General features: G+C 40.9%; 1 protein-coding gene and 1 non-coding gene across 2 annotated transcripts in view; one reads left to right on the top strand and one right to left on the bottom strand.

The window, feature by feature from the left end:
* Positions 1-13525, bottom strand: part of CRHR1 (corticotropin releasing hormone receptor 1) — a 103283-nt gene that overhangs the window by 87296 nt on the left and 2462 nt on the right. The gene's annotated exons all lie outside the window — the stretch shown is intronic.
* Positions 5394-5500, top strand: LOC122726846. Its single transcript, XR_006352839.1, has one exon. It is a non-coding gene; the product is annotated as a U6 spliceosomal RNA (small nuclear RNA).

Here is a 13525-nt window from a genome sequence, read left to right as displayed (position 1 = left end):
AGGTAGGTGTTATTATTATCCCCATTTTACAGATGAGAAGACTGAGACTGAGAGAGGTCAAGTGATTCACCCAGGATCACATATCTAGTACGTGTCTGAGTCAGGATTTGAATTTAGGTCTTCCTTACTCCAAGCCCAGAAATCTATCCATTGTGCCATTTCCCAGCCTAAAGCTCTATAGAAATATGGTCATTTTCATTTTCATCTTATTGAGAAAAAGAGGGGGAGGCAGTTAAGCAGTTCTAGCTCCCAAGCTCCACAAGCTAATTGTTTTAAGATCCCCAGCCAAAGCCTTCAAGATACCAGTTAATGATGAAAAAGTTCTTCATGGAGATTTGACTTCCCCCAGGCCTTCCTCTGCCTACTGTAGGGTGACACCCAATCCTTAGATTAGCTCCAGTGTCATCCTCATTTCTAGACCCCTGCACCCCAAGGCTGGGATCAGGATTCATTCTGTGCTCCTCTTCATCATGACTTTCAGTCTATCTCATCTATCCTCCATTTGGACTAGGAGCATAGCCTGAAAAATATGAATTTGTTTGATTCTGTGTGTGTGTGTGTGTGTGTGTGTGTATGTGAGAGAGAAAGAGACAGAGAGAGACAGAGACAGAGAGAGACAGAGAGAGATACACAGAGAGAGAGACAGAGAGGGACAGGAAGGGAAGAGAAGAGAAGAGAAACAGTGGAGAGACAGAGAGGAGAGAGAAGAGAGATTGAGAAAGATTGAAGATAGAGAATGAGAAGAGGAGAGAGAAAAGAAAGAGAAGTTGAGAGAGGGAAGACAGAATGAGAGATAAGAGAACATGAAAGAGAGAGGAGAGAAGAAAGCATGAGGGGAGACAGAGACAGAGAGGAGAAGAGAGAGAAGAGAAATTGAAGGAGGGAGAGGGAGGGAAGGAGAGAGAGAGAGAGAAAGAAAGAAAGAGAGAGAGAGAGAGAGAGAGAGAGAGAGAGAGAGAGAGAGAGAGAGAGAGAGAGAGAGAGATGTGGCAGCTACCCTATCTTTAGCTTCTTAGGGGAGTCACCAACCAGAAGATGCTATTACCTTTTCTGCATGATTGACTCATTCCCTAGCATGTGGCCAGGATATAAAAACCAGACCTTGTTCTACTCCTCTGCTGCTGACTGGGTACTGGGGAAGCCAAACAGCTGGCTAACTGCTTATAATGTAATGCAGCTGCAGTCTTGGGATGCTCCTACGGGTCCACCCTTTGGGGGATCACTGGCAGCTGAGGCAGAGCTACCCGAGATAGTAAGAAAGGAGTTCAGAGTAGGAGAGCTTCTTCCCTTCTTCCAAATATAGTGGGGGATATTCATGAGGTGTTGTCACTGGCTGTCTCTCCAAGGTGAATGGATCTCTCTTCTCCACCTTCTACCTTCTCCCATTCTCCCCATACTATCTCCTTCCTTCTGTTACATGAATTCAAGAAATCCCATCCTGGGTCATCCCTATAGTCTTTCCAGTCTCAGACAGTGGTTCCCAAGGGACAGTGTGCTGTAGCCAGGTAGTTTTCCTCTGTGGTAGACCTATTTATCCTCTGTATATTTATACTTGTATATGTCATATCCCTCAATAGAATGCAAATTCCTTGAGGGTAGGGACTATTTCATTTTTGTCATTGTATCCCCAGAGTGTAACACAGTATTTGGCACATAGGAATCAGTGAATAAATAAATGTCTGTTGATTGATTGATTGTATCATAGTTATATATGTACATGTCTTGTTCTCACTATTATTAGACCATAAGCTTCCTTGAGGGCAGGGACCTAACATTTTCCATCTTTGTATAGAGCTGTAATTAGCAATCTTTGAACCCTGGCCAAGAACCACAAACCATAATCTCAGGTAACTTTGAGATAGACAGAGATCATAGGACAGCATCTTATAGGCTGGTGCTGATGTTCACTATGGTTGAATAAAAAGAACACTAGCTCTGGAAATAGTAGATATGGGTTCCAATCCTGTGTCTGATGCTTACTACCCCTGTGACCTTGAGTAAGTTTGTGATGTATATTTTCAGACACTACCAATGTGGAAATTTATTTTGCTTGACTGTATTTATTTGTTACAAGGGAGGGCTTTTATTTAGAGAGGAGAGTGAAGAGTTGTTGGGACAGGTGTGGGAAGTGATAGAGATAAGAAGAAAAGAAAGGGGAAAAATCAATTAAATGTTGAAAAATACACATTTGTTCATTTCAGATTCTTTGTGACACCATTTGGGTCTTTTTTGGCAAAGATACTGGGGTGGTTTGTCATTTCCTTCTCCAGTTTATTTTACAGATGAGAAAATGGAGGCAAACAGGGTTAAGTGACTTGTCTAGGGACACACAGCTAGTAAGTGTCTGAGGTTGGATTTGAACTCAGGAAGATGAATATTACTGACTCTGGACCCAATACTCTATCCACTGTACCACCTAGCTGCCTCCTCCCCCAAAAAAAAACTACACAGAAGAATGGTAAAGAAAGTTAAGAAACTATAGCTAAGGAATTATATTTCTGTAGTTATTGCTAGTATCATTTCATTTTAGAATTTGTTATAGTCCTTTGAACACGATGGTACCATAAACTTCACGCAGAAAAACAGGGCGTTGTTGATACTATGTTAAATTTAAGACTTTTTTTTTTTAAGTGAGGCAATCGGGGTTAAGTGACTTGCCCAGGGTCACACAGCTAGTACGTGTTAAGTGTCTGAGACCAGATTTGAACTCAGGTCCTCCTGACTCCAGGGCCGGTGCTCTATCCACTGCGCCACCTAGCTGCCCCAAGACATTTTTTAAAACTCAAAAATTATATATAATAAAAGTTCATGGTTTCATATATAATCCTCTTTTTCTGTTCTTCTTAGTGTATGGAAATATTCATATTTGTTGAGTTCATAATAAAAAAAGAAGAAGAAATTAAAACAAGAAGCTGGATCCAGATGCCCCGGAGATCCCTCCCAGCTCCAAATCTATTATTATCCTGTAACAGAATGATCTCTGAGATACTTTTCAGATTTTAATATTATCATCCTTTGAATGATCTCTAAGGTCCCTTATCCTGTGACATTCAAAGACAATATTCTTTCTTTCCCCTCTCCTTTGCTCTGCTAAAATGCTCCATTATCACCAACAAGAAATGGAGAAGCTTCCTGGGAGGCTTCCATGTTTTTCCCAGCACCCCAGAAAGCCAGCTGGCCCAGCCCTTGGCTCTTGCTTTCCCCAGGAAGCTGTTCACACCTCTTTGACAAGTGGCAAGCTGCTGAATGAAACTGGGAAAAAACAAGGGAAAAAATGAATGGCTTCATAGACAAACCCCAAATCCCCAACCAAAGGCCCTGATGGAAATAGAAATTTTCCAAACATCCTTTTCATCCCACTCCTCAATATTCCTGAAGGAGAGTTTTAGGTTTGAGGTGGGATGGCTAACTGATGCCACTTCTACTTATTAAAAAACCTGTCCATCAGAAAACCTTCCTGAGCCCTTAGGATTATGCAGAGTAGCCTGGCACTCTCTGGATGGAGGAACTAGTGCTGAGAGAAGCTCATCCCTTAATTCTACCATATTCTACCAGTCAATAAACAGTTATCAAATGCCTACACAGAAAGTTGTGGAAAAGTCAACCACAAGTGGTATATGATCATAGTGGAATATTATTGTGCAATAAGAAATGATGAGCAGACTGTTTTCAGAAAAACCTGGAAAGATTTATATCAACTGATGCAAAGTGAAGTGAGCAGAACCAGAACACTGAACACAATAACAACAATCTTGTACAATGATCAACTGTGAATGACTTATCTATTATCAGCAATATAATGATCCAAGACAATTCCAAAGGACTCATGATGAAACATACTATCCAATCCAGAGAATCTCAATGCAGATTAAGCATACTGTTTTTCATTTTCTTTATTTTTGTATCTATTTCTTCTTTCACAACCTGACTAATAAGGAAATATGTTTTACATGATTGTTCATATATAACATATCAAATTGCTTACTACTTTAGGGAAGTAGAGAGGGGAGGGAGGGAGAAAATCTGGAACTCAAACTTTTAGTAAAAATTAATATTAAAAGTTGTCTTTACATGTTATTGGAAAAAATAAAATACTATTTAAAAGAAGAACAAAAGAAAGGTGCCAATGATGCTAAAAGGTTCAAGTGAGGTACTAGAAGTGGTAGAATATTATGTGTTAGAAATTGGAAGTAGTTCAGTATAGTTGCACTGTACATTGTGTGGAAAGGAATAATGTGTTAAAAGGCTAGAGAGGGTGGGGACAATTTGTGAAGATCTTTAAAAACCGGTTTACTTTTTTTTTTTTTGTGAGGCAACTGGGGTTAAGTGACTTGCCCAGGGGCACACAGCTAGTGTCACGTATCTGAGGCCAGATTTGAACCCAGGTCCTCCTGACTCCAGGGCCAGTGCTCTATCTACTGCACCACCTAGCTGCCCCAACTGGTTTACTTTTGATGCTACAGGTAATAGGGAGCCATTAGAGTTTATTCAGTTGGATAGGAGATGATGTGATCCAACAGATACCATAGGAAAATCACTTTGGAAGTTGTATGGAGGTTGAATTGGAGTGGGGAGAGACTTGAGGAAGAGGGACTCATTAGGAGGCTATTGGGGTATTCTAGGAGAGAGGTGATGAGGGCCTGTACTGGGTGGGGGGCAGGGAGGTGGATGTGGAAGTAGAGAAAGGAAACATATGCAAAGGACAGGGTATAGGTAGAAATGATGAGATCTGGCAACTGATTGGATATCTGGCATGAGGAAGAGTGAGGAGCCCAGGCTAATGCAAAGAATGCTAGCCTAGAGGAATGAAAAAGAGAGGTATACTGAAAGAGGGAAATTCAGGAGAATGATGAGTTTGGAGGTGGTGGTGGAAACAATGAGCTCTGTTTTGGACATGTTGTGTTTGAGATGTCAAATGACACCTGCAATTTTAACATGTCCAATAGACAATCAAAGATAGAGGACTAGCGTTCGGATGGGAGACTAGGGTTGGTTATAAAGGTCTGAGAATAATTTGCAAAGCACCAATAAATGAAACCATAGAAGTTGATGAGATCATCACATGAAAAGAGGATTTAGGATAGTCGTGGGTGACATTCACACTTAGTAGGTAGTGATGTGGATTAAAATCCAGAAAAGGAACGTGAGAAGGAATGGTCAGAGAAGGAGAAGGAAAACAAAATAAAACACACACAAAAAAACAAGCGGTCAAGAAAACTCAGGGGAGAGATCAAAGACGAGGAGGTCAGGAGAAGGCGGAGAATAATGTCAGGTGAAGCAGAGTTCAAGAAAGATGTCCATTGGATTTGTCAATGGTGACTTTGGAGAGAATAATTTTATTTGAATGACAAGGTTAGAAGACAAATTACACTGAGTTTAAAAGAGTATAATGAGTGCTCGCTTCGGCAGCACATATACTAAAATTGGAACGATACAGAGAAGATTAGCATGGCCCCTGCGCAAGGATGACACGCAAATTCGTGAAGCGTTCCATATTTTTTCTAGCACACCTTCCAAATTATCTCTACCTGATTCCTTGACACTGCCTCTCTTCCTCTCCCATGCTCTTATTGTAATCAGCTTATCCTTCTATTCACATGCATGTATTAAAGAACTTCATTCTTAAAAAACAAAACAAAACAAAAAGAGTATAATGAGAGAAAAGGGAGGCCCCAAGATGGCTTATTAAAGGCTTATATAACTGAGAAGGGGAGGAGAGATTTATCTGCTTGTTAGATCAGGACATAGTGAAGGATTGTTTTTAGTTGTTTTAGGAAAGGGAAGTCTTGAACTTTGTTGCAGCATGGAAGGAGCCAGTAGACAGGGAAATATTAAAAGACTGGTGATGGGGATGACTGAGATTGTGATCTAGTAGAAAAGGTGGGAGGGAAGAGAATTAAAGGTATATGTAGAAGGATTGGACTTGGTGATCAGAACTACCTCATCATCATCAAAGACTGGAGTGAAGGAGAATATAGTAGGGATTAATCAATCACCTGCCAAGCACTATTCTAGGTAATTAAGATACAGGAAAAAATGGACTTTTTCACTCTCAAGAAGTTTACATTCTATTAGATAATATAGATAGATATAGATATAGATACAAGATAATGTGGGGGAAGAAAGTACTCAAGAGGGATCAGGAAAAGAATCACATACAAGGCTTGAGTTCAGCCTTGAAGGAAATTGGCATTCTAAGATGCAGGGGGGAGAGAGGGATGCATTCTCAATATGAAGGACAGGCAAAGGCCTAGTGGTGAAAGATGAAATGTCACATATGAAAAATAAGAAGGAAGGCCAATTTGGCTGGATCTAAGAGTATGTGACCCTGGGCAAGTTACTCACTAGCTGTGTGAGCCTGGGTGAGTCACTTCACCCTGTTTGCCTCAGTTTCCTCATCGGTCAAATAAGCTGGAGAAGGAAATGGCAAATCACTTCAGTATCTCTGCCAAGAAAACCCCAATGGGGTCACAAGGAGTCAGACACGACTGAAATGACTGAACAAAAACAACAACAACACAACAAATCACAGAGGGAGTATGTTCCAGTGCCCTGATTAGCTCTGCAGGTAATTCCTTCTCACAGTTTCTTTATGGAGAGGGAACAAAAAGAGTGAGATACTGGAGTTTCATCTCCTAAACAGATTTCAGCTCTCTATAAGGACTATGAGTCATTTGGCCAGAGCCCTTCAAGAACTGTTTCTATCATTTTGGCTAAATGTGACTGCTGAGTGAGCCCAGGCTAATGCCCCTTCAGAGCTCCCACAGATAAAACCAAAGAAAATGGGAAATGGATGGAAAATGACAAGGGTCTGGGTTTGCAGATGAACCAGCCCTTGGTACCAATCTTTGACTCAGTATCAGATGTTATCAAGCTTCTCCATGTCTACAGGTAAAGACAGACTCAGGCTGTGATCTTCAAAGGCTTGTCAGAAAATCACTGCCCATTGAAGTCAACTGTGGACCATTTGGATAATGAACTTGATCTGTTACTAAATTTAGATGTTCCTACAAAAATGAAATGATATGCTACTCTTTAACAGCTCAGACATTTCAGGACCCCAGATCTAAGAAAAATAAGAAAGTGGCCCAAGGGGAGAAAAAACATTCCTGCAAAACTCTGTCACTGAAGAGTTTGGAATCAACAACCTCTATCAACAACATCCAAATGTGTTATAGAGGAAGAGATTGAAGACTGGGTAGATAATCAGTGACGTGATGGCAATTGTCTGTAATCCTGGCTACCAGAGAGGCTAAGGCTAGAGGATTGCTTGAGCACAGGACCCCAGGATTGCAATGAGCTGAACTGATCAAGTGCCCACACTAAATCTCAATATGATGGGATCTTGGGAACAGGGAGCCACCAGGCTGCCTGAGGAGGAGGGAAACCAGCTTAGGTTGGAAAGAAAACAGGTTAAAAAAAAAACTGTCATGCCATTCATTAGTGGGATCAGGCCAGTGACTGGATGTGACCTTTCTAGGATGGTCAAAGACCCTGTCTCAAAATACAAGAGAGACAGAGAGACAGAGAGAGAATGAGAGAGAGAGAGACAGAGAGAGAGACAGAGACAGACTGGTTTCCTAAAGGGAAAAAAAATGTCTGAAGAACTCTGATTGCCTTGTAACTTATGGATGGGATAAGGTGGGGGGGGGGAAGGGTCACATAGAACAAGGCAATACAAGAAGAAGAGGTATTTATGACACCCCAAATCAGTGACCAGTGTAGTTATTGCAACTACCACATTATTTCAGTCAAGAATGGATATAATGAATAATACAGAGGTTCATTCTAGTCATTTGTTCTTTCCAGCCTAGATTTTTAATAACTTGATTTCCTTATGCAAATGAATGCTGTCCCACATACCCTGTGCTCTCCACTTGCCTATAAGAGCACCCAAGCTCCTAGTGTTTGCTTACAACTAGTCAGGATTGTGACAAGAGCAAGATATAATTGGCACCTATATGCATTTGGAGAAAAATTATAAATCTGGCAGCAAAATTTAAATTCAAAAGAAATTAAACTTGATGAATATTTAAGATGTGGATTGACACTTTGGTCTGTGCATCAGATGGTCATGCATCGCTGTGCTTGAGGTATCCTGAGGGGAGAGCAGCAGCTCTACATTGTGGAGGGGTTGACAGTGTTGCCCTCCCTCATCCCTTCCATTTCAACATATGGTGAAGACACATTGCTCTACTACAGAGTTAAACCCAGACTCTTAAAAAATAATGAAGCACATTCAATCACATTGCTCTTGCTAAAACGTGATTATGAATAATAAACCTTTTTGCTCACACCAGAATGATTGCTTTAAATTTATATTGAAATCTGATTAGTAGCAATCACATTTTATCAAGAGCAAAAAGGTCTTTTGAACCACAAACAAAATAAACAATTATTTTAAAAAGATTATTTCACCTTGATCTCATCTTTTAAACATCTGCTTTTATGTTTTATAAGGTATATAAGATGTTAGTATAGTATTGAGTGAACATAATTTATAAATAAATATACATATATTGGAGATGCATGATAAAAAATTATTGATGGGGTAAACAATCAAAAAAGAGAGAACATTGATCTAATTTAACTTCTTTATTTTACAGATGAGGAAACTGAGACCCAAGGAAAGGAGGGAATTTGCTAAAGGTCACAGAGGTACTAAGTGTCCAAGACCAGTCTTCTAGCTACCTCAAATGTAAGCAAATTGCTTTCTTAAAACAAAACAAAAACTGTTTGTGGGGTCACAGGCTCGGATTGGACCACCTGGGGTTTCCTTATCTCTTTTCCCCACAAAGGATTGCAAAGGGAGGGAAGCTAACCTCCAATCAGGTAAGATCTAGCCCAGGTTGAGGCCTGGCGTCCCTCTCATTATGCTTCATTGTTTACTTTGACAGCTTTCCTTAAAGTCTTGTTAACTTAACCTAATTGGGGTAAAGGATTACCTGACCTAAGGAGAAAGGGAAAGTTTGAGAGACGTAAATGTAGGGTTTGGTTTTTTTTTTTTTTTTTTGCAGGGCAATGGGGGTTAAGTGATTTGCCCAGGGTCACACAGCTGGCAAGTGTCAAGTGTCTGAGGCTGGATTTGAACTCAGGTCCTCCTGAATCCAGGGCCGATGCTTTATCCACTGCGCCACCTAGCCGCCCCCTAAATGTAGTTTTATTGCTTTAACTTAAGACCAGAGAGGGCAGGGAGCAAGAAAGTCCATTTTAAACAATCTAAGAGAGGGAGGGAAGTTCTGTAATGGATAGATAAGAATCATTTGTTATTTGAAAAATAAATACAACACAGCTAGGTGGTCTTGTAGATACATTTCTGGGCTTGGAGTCAAGACCTGAGTTCAAATCCTGCCTCAGACACTTACTAGCTAGATATATGACCTGGGGTGGTGGTGGTGGTGGGGAGTCACTTAATTTCCCTGGGCCTCAGTTTCCTCATTTGTAAAATGAGGAGGTTGGACTGGATGACCTCTAAAGTCTCTTCCAGCTCTCAATGTATGATGTCAGCTAGTGAATCTTGCTCTGAAGCAAACTAAATATTCCACCAGTTTCCTCCAGGAGTAAAGGGCCTAGCCTATATCACAATCATTCCATATTCTAAATCAGCCTCTTCTGAATCAGTGAGGTTTTGACCATGATGGGATTCCTGCTGGTTTTCAGCATCCAGTAGCCCATTGCCAAGAATGCTTTGGAATAGAAATTTCTCACCTGGGTCAAGTCTGTTTGTGACATCTCATTTTCAAACTGTAAGAATAGCACCATCAGCGCTGGGACTGCTGCATAGAGTATTCAGCTACCTGGATGTGGCAGCCAAAGAAAGAATCACAGACTAGAATGCCAGAAGGCCAGAGCTCAAAGGGACCTTAGAGACATTGTGTCTGGACGTTCCTTACTCTTTTTTTTTTTTTTTTTTTTTGCATCATGGACCCCTTTAGCAGCCTCGTGAAACCTATGGACCCCTTCTCAGAATAATGTTTATGAATTACAAAGGAAACCAATTATACTGAAATACGGATATTGAAATAGTTTCCTCATCCAAGTTCAGGGACCCCCTGAAATCTAGCCACAGACCCCAAGCTATGAAGCTCTGATGTAGTCCAGCTCCCCCATTTTCCATAAGAGGAAACTGAGGCCCAGAGAGATTAAGAATCAGGACTCCTAGTTCAAGATTTGTTCAAGCAGTGTTGTCTTACCAACATTAAAATAGAGCTCTTGGGGGCAGCTAGGTGGCGCAGTGGATAAAGCACTGGTCCTGGAGTCTGGAGGACCTGAGTTCAAATCCGACCTCAGACATTTAACACTTACTAGCTGTGTGACCCTAGGCAAGTCACTTAACCCTCCTTGCCCTTCTCCCCCCACTAAAAAAAAAAAATGAGTTCATGGGAAGGGAAAGGGAACAAGCATTTATTAAGCATCTACTTAATTCAGGAATTATGCTAAGTGTATTACAAATATCATCTCATTTGTTATTTATTTAGTATTTTATTTTTCCCAATTACATGTAAAAGAAATTTTTAACTTTTTAAAAAAAATTTTGAGTTCCAAATTTTCTGTCTCCCTCCCTTTCCTCCCCCCTTCCTTGAGAAGGAAAGCAACAAATATTGCCTCATTTGAATATGAAGAGAGTTACAGGTTCCTTTTCTTTACCTTAGCCTTTCTTCTTGGGCAACCATTCATTTAAAAGGCACTTATTTAGTGCCGGACACTGAGGACACCAAACAAAAAAGAAACAACCTCTAACCTCAAGGGACTTACATTATACTTGGGGAAGGGAAGGAGAACATATCCAGATGTAATATGAAATATGCACAGTTATTTCAGGGGATGAGGAGAGGTGATGCAGAAGGGTACTAGTTCTACAGCCCTTGTGGGAAGGCTGGGTTTATATTGGTAGTAGAGATGAGGCAGGGCATCTGCTTGGCTCAGGTCAAGAATGCCACAAGCTTTTTGCTTCATTGCCTCTTGCTTCAGTGGACAGTCAGGGGCCTTTTACCCAATAATGCTGGATGGGGTTTAGGAGACAGAAAATGCCCAGGTAGCCTTCTCTTAATGGCCACAAATGGAGCTGTAGATACAAGTATAAGGAGGGTGAGGATGAAACAAGATATAACCCAATCTCAGAGATAACTTATACTTTGACTCACGACTCCCTTTTCTTTTCAGCTGAAATGATTTCTTCAGGTTGTTAAATGGCCCACAGAAGAGTCAAATATTAGTGTGTGTGAGAAATGGCCCTTCCCGGAGAGTTCATTTGTCACTCTGTGGTCTCCAAATCAGAGTCTTGCCTATCTGTAATCTATAAAGTCTTTCCTAACAGGACTAACCTGGTGTCTCCTCTTACCCATCCTCCTTATAGTGACTTCCTACATTCTGAAAGGAGAAACCCAAGACCGTAAGAGTGTAAATAACTTGTCCATGGTTATGCAATGAGTCAATCTATAGCAGAACTGAGATAAAGGATCGATTTATGTTGCCTAGAATTCAAGGTTTTTCCATCAACTACATGCTCTCACTTCCAAACCATTTCCCCTTCATAAAAGGGGATTCCTGAGATCCTTTTGGGGGGTCCATAAGGCCAAAAACATTTTCATAAAAATACTAAGACATTTTAGTTTCTAATATGGTAAATGTCAATAGATATAAACCACATAAACAAAAGCTCTTTAAAGAGGGGGGATCCTCAGTAAATTTTAAAGGGGTCCTGAGAATAAAAAGTTTGAGAACTTCTGGTGTAGTGGAAGAAGCACTGGGCATGGAGACCAGAACCTTGTGCTCAAGTCCAAGCTCTGACATTTACTTGCTGTATTACTTTGGGGAAGTCATTTCTATACTATAAGTTGATGCAAAATGAGGGAGGGAGGTCTAAAACATTTGCTTGTGACCTTGGATAAGTCACTTCCCTCTCTGGGTAAATTGAAAATGAAGGAGTAGGATTAGAAGAGTCAGTCTCTTCTAGCTCTATTCTGTGATTTATAGTCTTTCCTGGTACTTTCCCCAGCCTCACTCACCTCTTGCTCACTCTCTAGCCATGAGTCTGCTCTCAATATCTCTCCCACTCCAAGAATTTGTTTCTGACATCGTATGTTTACTTTCCCCATAGAAGCATTCACTCTATATCTACTTCTCTCTAGTCCTAGCTCATCCCGAATTCAGCTCTTCCAGGTAGACTTCCCTAATTAGCCTCATCCCAAACCTTTAACTACCATCCCCTTTTCCCAGTTTACACTTCATTATCATGCCTTCATAACCTGGTTTGGTAATTAATTGTTTCCAGTTCTGGTTTTCTGTGCCCCAACTAGATTATAAACTCCCAGAGGGCAGAGACATTATCTCTTTGACACTCTCCTCCCCTCACATCCTTAAATCTAGTTACGTTCCTACTATTTACCAGGCATTGTGCTTAATGTTTGGCAAATATTATCTCATTTGAATGAGAACGGAGATACAAGATTCCCTTCCTTTTTGGTATCCTCTTTTCTGAAATAAACTACACTCTGCTGCTGGCCCCCCCCCCCCCGGCCAAAGAAACAAGTGAACATATGAATGAATAAAAAACAAACCTTGTAATAGTTTTCTTTTAATGGAGATGGTGGAAAAAGGGTTCAAGCCAAGAACACTGGGCATACAGTTAAGTATGTGCTCAAGAAATGCATTCTGCAGCCTTTCTGATCTGCTTGGGGACTTTGCTTGGTTTGGTAAAGCCTCCCTTACTTTTCTCTTTTGCTTTTCTGGTTTCCTACTCTTTTTGTTGTCAGTAGGTTAGAAGCTTGGGTCAACCACTATTTATGACCTGGGTTTCAGTTTCCTCTTCTGGGAAATGAGGGTTGGACTAGGTCATTTCTAAGGTCCCTTCCAGCTCTAAATCCTATGATCCTTTAATTCATAGGAGCTGGGATAATGGTAGGGAGAGGAGGGCGTAAAGTTTATATTAGAATAGTTTCAAACAAAAGCTGAAAATAGAAATGAAATCCTCTCCTTTCCTTACTTAGTTATTCCTCCCTCCCCCATTCATTCTTTATGGATTTTTCCCTTTCCTTTCCTTTCCTTTCCTTTCCTTTCCTTTCCTTTCCTTTCCTTTCCTTTCCTTTCCTTTCCTTTTCTTTACCATACTCTCTATCCTATCCCTCCTCCTCCACACTTCCTGAATCATAAGATTTTGAGCTGAAAGGCCCCGTAGTGGTCATCTGGTCCAACATCCTCATTTTATAGAAGAAGAAACCGAGGCCCAGGGAAGAGGCAGGGGTCTGTTCTCTTCTCTCTCCTCACAAGACTTCTACAATAGTTCAATCCTTTATCCTCCCTCCCCGTACTATTGCATAACCTCCTCATTAGCTGCCCTGCCTCAAGTCTCTCCCCTCTCCAGTCCATCTTTCACACCACAGATGCCAAAATGATCCTCTCCTTTGCATAGGTTTCCATGTCAGTTCCACACTCAAACTTCAGCTGATTCTTACTGACTATTTCCACTTCCAGGGTCAGATATAAACTCTGGTGCTTAAAGCCCTTTGCAGCTTGGCCTCTAGCT

Source organism: Dromiciops gliroides, chromosome 4 (genome assembly GCF_019393635.1).
Source record: "Dromiciops gliroides isolate mDroGli1 chromosome 4, mDroGli1.pri, whole genome shotgun sequence".
In the NCBI taxonomy this organism is placed as follows: domain Eukaryota; kingdom Metazoa; phylum Chordata; class Mammalia; order Microbiotheria; family Microbiotheriidae; genus Dromiciops; species Dromiciops gliroides.
This window is presented reverse-complemented; position numbering and strand designations above follow the sequence as displayed.